The sequence below is a fragment of the Protopterus annectens genome, chromosome 2.part2, assembly GCF_019279795.1.
Source record: "Protopterus annectens isolate FY-2018-M chromosome 2.part2, PAN1.0, whole genome shotgun sequence".
NCBI lineage: Eukaryota > Metazoa > Chordata > Ceratodontiformes > Protopteridae > Protopterus > Protopterus annectens.
The window spans coordinates 186,046,183-186,058,190 of record NC_056730.1 but is presented as its reverse complement, the minus strand read 5'-3'; the positions used below and the strand labels follow the sequence as shown (position 1 = coordinate 186,058,190).

Here is a 12,008-nt window from a genome sequence, read left to right as displayed (position 1 = left end):
AACACTCTGGGAGCTGTAGTGAGACCAAAGGGCAGGGCTTGAAACTGGCAGTGACTGGCTCCCAGCCAGAAGCGCAGATGACTCCTTGATGGCCTGTCCATTTTTATGTGGTAGTATGCATCCTGGAGGTCTACAGAGCACATCCAATTGTCTTTCCCTAAAAAGGGAAGAATCGACTGCAGTGTCACCATCCAGAACTTGTTCTTCTTTATAGATTCATTTAATCTGCTGAGATCCAAGATGGGTCTCCAGTCCCCTGTTCCTTTTGGTACTAAAAAGAATCAGGAGTAATTTCTGGATCCTATTTGATCTGCGGGGACTCTTTGGATGATTCTTTTGTCTAGCAACTTTTGAATCTTTACCGTTGCTCGATTTCTTTTACTGGGTGGAATGTCTGGATGTTTCTCATGATTGGGAGGGGAAGGAAAAAGGGTATGGAGTAGCCTCTGGATATTATGCTTTCTACCCAATCTGTCTCTTGTTACTTCTCACCAGGCTTCCAGTTACAAGGTTAAATAACCCCCGACTGCCTCCAGAGGTGGGCAGGTGGGCCTCTCTTCAGGAGTGCTGGAAGGGCCTACCGCAAAAGGAATTGTGGTTGCCCTGGTTCTGCAGACCCCATCTGCTGTGAGAGCGGCATCTGCCATTATTACCTCCCCCTTTGCCCCTGGGAAAGGTTCACCTCGTGCATCTTGAAAAGCTCCCTGGGATTTTTTGAACCACATCTTACCCCCTTTGGACCCTTAGGATATGGTCTCGAAGGTACGGAAAAACGTACTCCAATGGCGGAGAGAGTTTTTCCTTCCTGCTCGCATCTGGTGAGTGTATCTTTGACTTTCAGTCCAAAGAGTGAAGAACGATCGAAAGGGGCATTGACAAAGGTAGACTTAAAGGGTTCTGCAAAGTTACACATGCGCATCCAGGAGCATCTCCTTAGGGAAACTCCCGAACCCGCTGCTCTACTCACTCTGTCTGCTGCATATGAGATGAGTCTCATGGAGGAGTTCACTACGGAGGTTAAGGTGGATAGTTGAGAGGTCACTTTATCAGAGGCCCCTGCAGTTAATGAACCTTGAAGAGTATCTCCTAGATCTCACTGTAGCCTTGTGAAGTGTGCCAAGTAATTCAGCGATATGAGGGCTAAGGTCACTGGAGAAAAAATGGGCTTATCCTATATCTGTCCATTGTACAAGACTCTTTGTTTGGTGGATGGACGGATGAGGATGTTTCGGCAAGTTTCTTCTTGGTTCCTGCTGCCACCACCATAGCATCCACAGGAACACCCTTAGAAAGAAATTGTTTTCATCTGGAGCTGTAATAAATCTGTTAGGCCTCCGAGGGACTAGTTCCACTGTGTCTGGAGACTCCCATACCTTTCGACAAACTAGTTCCATGAGTTCATCGAAAAGCGGAGATACCCAGGAGGCTGAAGGGTGAGATCTGAAGGCCTTCAGGTATACTGACTCCTCCTCAAAAGGGCTGATGGACTTCCAGTCGTCTCTCTGCTGAAGGATCTCTAGGATATCTGCAAACGAGATATCCTCAGAGGGCGACTATGGGGGCCCTTCTGATTCCTTGAGATCAGCATCAGATGTAATAGACTCATCTGGGGAGTCAATATGCTTCCTTTTGCAAAGTCTCTTCTGGGCGCCCTCTTCAGAAGGGTATTCTAGAGAGGTTTCGGAAGATGGAAGTTCACCCGATGGGGTAACCTGAGGCCTAGGATCTCCACTAGTCTGTAGATGGAGTAGTGCAGAGACAGAAGCCAGTGCCTTTGAGGGAAGAATGTCAGAACCTTTGCGTAGATCTGTGTGAGTGTACAGCACACTACTCATCAGCTCAAGGGCTCCTCTCCCCTGATCTGAGGACCCCTCCTGCTCCGAGAAGGCAGAGGAAATCCCTGGAACCAAGGGGGCTGGCTCCGAAGCTGATGTAGGCATCAAGCTAACCTGCATAGAGGCACCGAGGAGTAAATTCGGACCTGACAAGTGTCAGACCAGAGTCCCCTCCCCGGACCCGGTCGGAGAGCTTCGCCCCCTAGACATCCCGGACAGCATCAAGGATGTCGGAGCAAATGATGGTTACAAAAACCCTATGGTGGGTCTCAGCATCGACAGTTCTATCACGATCGGTTCCAGACATTCCTGCTCTGATGTTCTAGGTTGGCTCAGAGGAGGAATCGCAGTGGATGAAAAAATCTTCACTGGCTCCGGATCAGAGTGGGATGGAGCTGACAGAATTTTGTCCAGCGCCGGCGACTCCAGTAGCCTTCACACCACCCTATCCACATCATCGTCCGATAAGGTTCTGGAGGACAGAAGTTGGTGAGGAAACTCTTTGCAGAATAGACTATCTCAATGTAGGGGGACCGGTGTCAATTCAGGAGACCAGCTCCGAAATTGGTTCTCCATCGGTTCCGAAAACTTAAGAGCCAAGGATGAAGACTTATTGGACCCATGTTCCTTTGGATCTGAGAGAGTCGATTTAGAAACTTTTTTGGCAGGCTCAGAATGACCTGAGGATGAGGATGATGACCTTTTGGTAGATCTGTCAGATTTAGAAGGCGGAGATTTAGATTTGCTGGAGGTTGTCTGACTTTCCAAGGCTTCTGAGAAAGGCACTTTTAAAAGCCCCCTTCCAATCAATTTGTTCTTTCTCTCTAGCAAAACCCTAGAGCTGAAGGAGTGGCAGATACTACAAGATTCCTGTAAAGGCATGGCCCCAAGACAGTAGACACAAACTGTGTGTCCATCAGTCAAGGACATCTTTTGAGAACATTTCTGGCATTTTTTAAAACCAAATTGTTTAACTTCTTTCTGTTCCTTAGACATTATCCTAGTAATTATAGAGATTTAACAGTAACAACAACACTAATCACAGCAATAAAGCTATATAAATGTTAAGGCCCAACACTCACTAATAATACTAAGCTACAGCCCACCAAGAATATGAATATCTTTATGTATTTAAGCACTAACCACAGCACACAATAATAAGAGGAAATGTCAAAAAGCACACTTAAGAAAAAGATACAAAGGGAGAGAGACTCGGTTACTCTCTAACTTAAATGGGCTAGTGTTCCTCTAACTCAAACAGATACACTTTGCTATACGACAGAGGGAAGGAGTTAGCCCTTTGACTTAAAAGGGTGCTGGGCCCTCTAACTGAAATGGACCAATAGCTCTGGAAACAATACACAACAACAAAATGCAGCTGAAAATATAAAGTCACACTCTAAAGATTAACCCTTAAACGTGGGTTGAAAAAACAAATTGACAAATGGGATAGGGAAAAAGACCTGACAAGAACCGATGGTCAAAAAAAAAACAAGCAGGAACCAAGCAATTGATATAAGAAAAAGTGAACAATTTAGACTATCCTTATTAGACGACTAGTGAAATACTATTAACTATTATGTATTATAGTGAAAGGATTAACAGGAAAATAGAAAAATATTCGAAAAAGCTTTAAACTTAGCCACAGCTAAAATGGAAACCTCTGACTTGCTTCGCGGCAAACGAAATCTAGGGAAGCACACTAGTGCATCATGGGATAGGGGTTCAGCCACGAGGCAAGTACAAAACTCTCAGCTTTAGAATGCGGCCGAGTCGGAACCGAGGATTGGTACTGAACCTAACCTGTAAGAATGAAGACAAGAAAGGACAACATAACATCAAAAGATTTGCTCAGATTTATGAATGGCTTTAGTTTTATCTAAAAAATATCTGAGTTTTCTATGCAGACTGAGGAGAAGGGAAAAAGGGGGCAAATTAATAGACTGATTAAGAGACAACTCATTAACCACCTCGGGCATAAAAGAAGGATTAGTACAAAGAGACGGTTTACCTTCAAAATGTTAAATGAGACATTGCTGAATCCACGTATGGGAAGACCGACCTCCGAATACTAACTATATTCTGAACCATACAATCTCACCCCCTTACTGACCCGTGTTAGCAACTGTTTTTAGGTTTGTGTGGTCAGAAATGTCGAAGTTCGAATTTATTTCGGCATTCAAACTTTTCGATATGATGGATTTTGCGTCATATATAGGTTCATAGGTTCATAGGTTCATACTAGGCTATCTGCCCGAGGGCATTTACAAGCCTAGCCCATAGTTTTGTGGCTTACGCCACCCCTTTAGTATGGGGAACTATACCCATTATTTTGCTGTGCCTCTGTTGAGCAGTGACACTAAGGTAATCCCTGGGGTATATCTGCGATCTCCCATCCATTGGTCAAGATTTCTCTTGAACAAGGCCAGCGAGGTGCTCTGCCTCACATATACCGGGATTTTATTCCACAGCATAGGGAGTCTTTGGGTGATGAATCTATCCCTCCAGCGTGTCCTATTAATAGCCGTGTCGAGGTTTAAGTCTCCCGCCCTTGTGGCTCTGACGGATCTAGATTTTTTGAGGTGAAGCATATTCATCAAATCTGGGTTTGACATGGCCTTGAATATATGCCAAGAATTCTAACACAGCCGGGATGGGAGCTGTGAAAAGGTCCAGATCCCTTTGAGAAGCCCAGATGGAGAAACGTTTCCATTTACTGTGGTAAAGCTTCCTGGCAGATGATTTGTGAACTGCCACCAGAATAGTCTTGACTGGCAAGGATAAACTGGGAGTCCTAGCTATCAAGGGAATTGGAGGAGCTAAGCAGTGAGCTTTGAACTATTCAGGTTTGGATGAGGAACCCCCGAGGGGTGAGAGATGAGATCTGGAATCGGATCTAAGATCCATGGAGGAGCTAGAAGATGACACCAGAGGAAGAGAAACCATAATTGGCGAAGCCAAAATGGGGCAATGAGGATCACTTTGCTCCCCAGCCTGCAAGCCTTCTGGAGGAATTTCGAAATAAGAGGTAACGGAGGGTAAGCATAGAGAACACCGGGAGGCCAAACATGGACCGGAGGCTCTCTGGGGGACTCCCCCTGCAGGGGGTTCAGAGCGAAGAACTCGATACACTTGGCATTGGAAGAAGATGTGAAGAGATCGCAGCAAGGCCAACCCCACTCGAGGAAGACCTGCTCTGCTACCGAAGGATTCAGAGACCACTCGTACGGCATCAGAATAGTCCTGCTCAGTTTGTCCGCCAGTATGTTGGACCGTCCCGGAATGTGCGTTGCTACCAGAAACCAGCTGGAGGAAATTGCCCATTCCCACACTCTCATGGCCTCGCAACAAAGGGGTTACGATCTGGTCCCTCCCTGCTTGTTGATGTACCAGACCACCGACATGTTGTCTGACTGAACTGCAATAGTTCCTAGACGGAGAAAGGCATGAAGGGCCTGCAACACCAAAAGGACTGCCCTCATCTCCAGAACACTGATATGCAACCTGGTCTCATTTGGGGACCACGTGCCTTGGACTGTCTTTCCCGAGCAATGCCCCCCCTAGTTGGGAGGCGTCCGTGGTCACCGTGGCTTGGGGAGGGGCTGCAATAAATGGGCGTCCCTTGGCCAGTTCTGAGAAGTGCATCTACCAGAGAAGGGACTCCCTGCCAACCCTGCTGATGCATATTGGATGCGTCAATGGTAGATCTAACCATGACCACTGGACTGCTAATGTCCACTGTAGAACCCGCATATGTAGATGAGCACAAGGAAGAAGGGTAATTGTGGCTGCCATGGAACCAAGAGCTCGTAGTACTGTCTCTGCTGAAGGGAGGTGTGACTGAGTGATCAAAAACATATGGAGTCGTAAGCTCTGAATTCCCCTCCAGGGTTAGAAAAACCTTCACTTGCAAAGTGTCTATCCTTGCTCCAATGTCCTTTAGAACCTGGACTGGGTTCAGAGAAGATTTTGCTGTGTTGCTAGTGATTTCAAGATGACCTGACAGCTTCAAAAAGTAGTCTATGGCTTGCCAAAGTTGATGTTTGGTGGAAGCAACAAGGAGCCAATCTTCCAGGTATGGAAAGACCTGTATTCCTTGAAGCCTCAGGTGAGCCGCTACAACTGCCATGACCTTGGTGAACACCCTGGGGGCTGTGGTGAGACCGAAGGGTAGGGCTCAAAACTGATAATGAATGGCCCCAAGCCGAAAGAGGAAGAACCTCCTGGAGTGTCTGTGAATCTTTATATGGTAATACGCGTCCTAGAGATATATCGAGCACATTCAGCCTTTCTCCTGCAGGTAAGGGGGTGGATTGCAACATGACCATCCGAAACTTCTCTAGGCAACTGACAGGTTGAGGGTGAAAAGATCTAGAATAGGTCTTAGGTCCCCCGTCTTTTTTGGCACCAAAATGAACCTGGAATAGATGCCCGATCTGGAATGATCTTGGGGGACAGGTTGGATGACTCGTTTCTTTAGCACCTTGTTTATTTCAAGCACTGCTACCTTTGTGCTGGTGGTACATCTGGGAGGTGTTTTCGTGAAAGTGGAGATACCACAAAGGGTGTGGAATAGCCCCTGGATATGATCTGAAGCACCGAACTGTCTGTTGACACGGACTCCCATGCCATTAGGTGTAAAGAAAGACGACCCCTGACTGCCTTCAGAGCAGAGCAGTTGGGCAACCCTTCAGGGCTGCTACACGGGCCTGTCCAAGAATGGTTCTCGAGACCCCACATTCCTCAGGCCCCCTCTGCCTCTGTTCCTGCATCTATCATAACCCCCTGTGCCTCGGGGGGGGAGACAGACCCCACATTCCTCGGGCCCCCTCTGCCTCTGGGCCAGCATCTATCATAACCCCTCTGCCTCTGGGAGAAGATGAGTCCTGAGCATCCTGGGAATACTGAGACTTCTGAAACCACATCTTCTTTTGCCCTCGCTGATTCCTGGAGAAGGATCTCTGAGGGTTAGAGAAGTGGATCCCGACTGCAGACAGTGTCTTCCTATACTTTTCACTCTGGACCAACGTCTTGCAAACGGTCTTCCTGAACAAGGAAGAACCATCATAAGGGGCATTTGCAAATGACACCTTAAAGGGCTCCGTGAAATGACACAGCCTGAGCCAAGCATGTTGCCTCATGGCAATGCCAGACATGGCCACCCTTGCCGCTCCTTCGGTGGCATGCGAAAGGAGGTGCATGGATGTGACAGATACCACTTTTAGAGTGGCCATCAGCATGAAGAATGTGCACTTATCCTCCAGCAATATGGACTCCAGGGACAAGGTTGTGCTCCAGTCAGGTAACATGTGCCAAATAATTCAGCGCCTTTATGGAAAAGTTGCGTGGAGCATACACCCGCTTCCCTAGGCGATCTTTTGTCTTGGATTCTCGGTCGGGGGGATGGACTGTAGAACTTGTGCTAATTCTTTCTTGGTGGCAGCTGCTACCACCATTTCATCTACAGGGGACCCTTTGTTCCAACTAGGACTATCCAAGAGGGACTTAGGATCCTGTTTGGGCATTTTGGAATTGGCTCCACTGTGTCTGGTTCCTTCCATGGCTGGGTGGTGATAAGGTTCACTAATTGATCCGCAGGGGAAGAGGGGGGACACCCAAGAAGTAGACAGGCCTGTGCCGAAGGCCTCCAGAAAAGTACAGTTGTGTACACTTACCATAAATGTAGATGTTCGAGTGCATTCACTGTTGCAGTCATCATACTTGGGTTATCTGCCTGCAGGTAGCCCTCAGTCGGCCTGAATACCAGAGACTTAGTATTTCTGTGTTGGTTGCTGTCGCTTCAGTACTGACGTCAGGTCAGTAGGGGTATAAAAACAGGAAGCCGACGCTATTACATCAGTTTTTCTTGCCCCAAATGTCAGGAGCCCCCCAAATAGAGAACTAAGTTATGGTGGAAAAAATACCACCAGTAAAATGTAAATATCAATAGCCCTGTAAGGGGTGAGTGATAGATATAGAGAGGAGAGAGAGAGAGAGAGAGAGAGACAAGGGGGATGGAGAGTGGAAAACCAGGACTGCAACAGTGAATACACTCGAACATCTACATTTATGGTAAGTGTACACAACTGTATTATGTTCTTTGTGTTTCACTGTTCCAGTCATCACACTTGGCTTGATTCCCAGAACTGAGAATGGGTGGAGGCAGTCAAGAAGAGTGGGGCTGGCTAGAATGCCCTACAGGACTGCTGTTGTAAGACCCGTCCTGGATTTGGAAAAGATAGGCAGGTGGTAATGCTTGGTGACAGTGTGAACAGAACTCAAGGTATCAGCTTCCAGAATGTCCCTGGTAGGGACTTCACTGAGGAATGCTGCAGAGGTAGAAGTTGCCCTAGTGGAATGCGTTCTGACCCTCTGAGGGGTTGGTTTCCCATGGTGTTTGTAGCAGAAATGGATAGAGTGTGCTAGCCATCTGGAAATAGTTTGTTTTGAAATGGCCTTGCCCTCTGCCCCTGGTGCATAACTCGACTAGTAACTGGTTACATTTCCTTAAGGGTTTAGTCCTATCAAGGCAGAATCTGAGCTGTCTGTGCACGTCTAAGGAGTGCAGGATCCTTTCCCCTCTATTTTGAGGGTTAGAGAAGAAGGTTGGCAAATGGATAGATTGGTTGAGAGCTACAGTGGACACCACTTTAGGCATAAAGGAAGGATTAGTCCTGAGGGAGACCCTGTCAGCATGAAAAATAATGAAGGGTTCCACAGCCATAAGTGTTTGTAGCTCATGCACTCTTCTAGTTGAAGTGATGGCCAGAAGCAAGGCTGTTTTCCAAGAGAAGAATTTTAACTCTGCTAACGCTGCAGGCTCAAAGGGAGGTAGCATGAGCTTTTCCAGCACATATTAAGGTCCCAAGCAGGAGTGTGGGCTCTCCTCGGTGGCCTTAAGTTGTTTGCCCCTCTCAGGAACTGTTTGATGAGAGGGTGAGAGAACAGAAGTGGCTCACTGTTGCAATGAGCCGAGACGGCAGAGGCATGGATCTTAATGGATGAGAAGGATAGGCCTCTGTGGAGGAGATCTGCTAGGTAATCCAGGATCAGAGGTAAGGAGGGCAGTCCTGTGTCCTCTTCTTTGGACTGACTCCAGGAACAATACCTTTTCCACTTATCAGCATAGGATTTCCTTGTACTGGGTCTTCTTGATTCAAGAATGACGTCCAGCACCTGCTTGCTTAAGCTGGTCACTGGGGGAGAATTCAAGGAATAAGCCAGGCTGCAAGATTCAGTGTTTGCATTTGCGTTTGCAAGATCTGTCCATCCTGCTGAGTGAGGAGGGTTGGGATCTGAGGTAGGTGCCAGGGTGGCACCGATGACAGGCTGTGCAGTAGTGGGTACCAATGCTGGTGTGGCCAGTCCGGGGCAATCAGGATTGCCCTTGGTCTGTCCTGTCTTATCTTGAGTAATATTCTTGTGAGAAGAGGCAGGCGGGGAAATGCATAGATTGAGAGGTTTGCCCACCGGAAGAATAGGGCATCCACTTTCCAGGCCCTGTTGTGAGGTGTCCTTGTGCAGAATTTGCTGAGCTGATGATTGAAGGGGAAAGGCAAAAAGGTCCACCTCTGGGCTCCCCCATTTCTTTGTTATAAGGCTAAAAGTGTTGGGGTCTAAATGCCACTCATCTGGGTCTAGGAGATTTCTGCTTAAATCATCTGTCAGAAAGTTTTGTTTGCCTGGCAAGAATTGAGATTGCAAGTGAATATGCATGTCCAAGGCTGTGTTCCACAGGGCCATGGCTTGCCTGCAAAGTGGGTAAGAGTGGGTTCCCCCATGCTTGTTGATGTACCACATAACTGTGGTGTTGTCTGTCTTTATTAGCAGGGGTCCAGGTGAGAGTAGGGATCTGAAAGTTGTCAGAGCTTGCTGGATAGCTAGCATCTCTTTTTGGTTGATGTGCAGATGAATTTGACATGGGCTTCAGTGGCCTTGAATGCACTTGTCGTCCAGATGTGTCCCCCCCAGACATAGTCTGCTGTGTCTGTGGTTAGAGTCTGGGTGGTATGGGGCTGAGTAAAGGGAAGTCCCTTGTTGTGGTTGCATGCTGCTGCCCACCAAAGAAACTCTGTTCTTAGACAAGGTATTATAGGTATGACAGTTTCCAGGTCCTGAGAATGTTTGCACTAAAGACTTTTTAAGTACCACTGAAGTTTCCTCATATGCAGTCTGGCATATGGAATTAGTAGAATGCAAGAGGCCATGAACCTTAGGGCCTGCAAGATTTTCCGTACGGATAGCTGGGTTCTGGTGGCCATTTGAGTGACATAGCCTGTTAGATTAGGCTTGCTTTTCTGGAGCAAGGAATCCCACCTGGGATGCTGTGTCCAAGCTTGCTCCCAGGAATACAATCTTTTGACTGGGGACTAATTTTGATTTCTTTTCGCTGATAGTGTACTCCAGGGAGGTTAGAAGGTTCTTTAAAAATGTCAGGTGCTGCAACCGCTTTTCCTGACTGTCTGCCTGAATCAGGCAATCATCAAAGTAAGGGTATATTTGAATTTTTCTCTGTCTGCAGTAGGCAATGGCTGGAGCCAGGCATTTTGTGAAAACTTTGGGAGCAGTGGATAAGCCAAAGGGAAGTGCAGAGAACTGATAATGCATAGATCCTGCCCTAAAGCGTAGGCATTTCCTACATGAGTCCCTGATAGGGATGTGCAGATAGGCTTCTTTTAGGTCTAGGGTGGCTAACCAGGCATCTTTGGACAGCATAGGAAGAAGCTGTTGAAGGGTGAGCATTTTGAATTTTGTTACCACCAGGAAGGTGTTTAGAATGGAAAGATCTAGGATTGGGCGCCAAGTTCCCTCTTTTCTCGGTACCAGGAAAAGTCTGGAATAGAACCCTTGACCGATCTGTTCTGCAGGAACAGGTTGAATTGCTCTTATGGACAGCAGGGATTGAATCTGGTTTTGTGCCTCTGGCCAATGGCTTGGAGGAAGGTCTGTGAACCCTCTTGGGGTTGGCAGTGTGTGGAAGTAATATTTGTACCCCTGGGATACAATGTTGAGGATCCATCAGTCTTTGGTGATGGAGGCCCAGTTTTTTGCATGATGGGCAAGTTTTCCTCCTAGGGCATGAGCACTTGGGCAGAGGTGAGGAGTGGAGTTGAGAAGTCATTGTAAATTCTTTCCATAAGGGGGTGGCTTAGCAATCCCTGTTGTAGAAGTGGAGGTACTCCATTGCTTAGATCTCTGCATACCATGAGACTGTAATCTGGGTGGGGGGGGGTCTGTTTCACCTGGGTCTAGTTTGAGATTGCCTTGGGGGGCTGGAAAGGACCAATGTTTCGAGGGGCAATACCTACTGAATCTTAGAGGCTGCACCTGCAAAAAATCTTTGTCTGCATAGACTTTGCTTTTTCTTCTATCTTTTTTAGAACCTCTTCTGCTTTGGTGCTAAACAGATTGTCCTTGTTCAAAGGGGCATCTAGTAATTTTGATTTGACATGGTCTGGCAAGGTTTGCTCCTTAAGACAATCATGTCTTCTCAGTAAAGAACCAGTGACTGCTGCCCTGCAAGATGTGTCTAGGGCGTCAAAGCCACACTGCAAGGCATGCTTGCTGACTTGGCTTGCAGTATGCATAAGTTGCTGTAATTCTTTATTTTCTGCACAGTCTGTAAAGGTAGATATTTTTTCCTTAATAAGTTCCATAATATGTTGCTGGTAATTCAGCATGTGAAATTGGCAATTCAATGCCCTAATGGCAAGAGGTGCAGAGGTGTATACTTTTTTACTCCATCTGTCTAAAGTTCAGGACTCCCTGTCCGAAGGGGTGGGATTTTTAGCTGTAGTTGCTTTTATACCTTTAGGCTCCTGGGAAATGACCTCTGGGTCAGCAGTAGGATTTTTGAAAAGAAATTTGTGAGAGTCAGGGACTCTGTAGTACCTGTCTGATTTCCTTGGAGTAGGGGGGTAAAGTATCAGGAGTTAGAGTGGATTCCATAAAGACATCATCCACAACATCCAGAACAGGAGGGATAGATAAAGGTCTATGTTGTGGCAAATCTAAGAAATCTCTGTGTCTCTTTTTGGATTGAGGATAATCCTGGCATTTCCAGTGGAAATGCTATATTAAAGTAGGTAGGGCTTCACCAAAAAAAATCTCCTCTGGAGAAGAAGCAAAGGGAAAGGGGTCCTCTGCATCAGAATCCTCATAAGCAAATAAAGG

At 46.9% G+C, this 12,008-nt stretch overlaps 1 protein-coding gene across 3 annotated transcripts in view; it reads right to left on the bottom strand.

Annotated features, from left to right (window-relative positions):
• Positions 1-12,008, bottom strand: part of PHF3 (PHD finger protein 3) — a 2,404,159-nt gene that overhangs the window by 668,798 nt on the left and 1,723,353 nt on the right. The gene's annotated exons all lie outside the window — the stretch shown is intronic.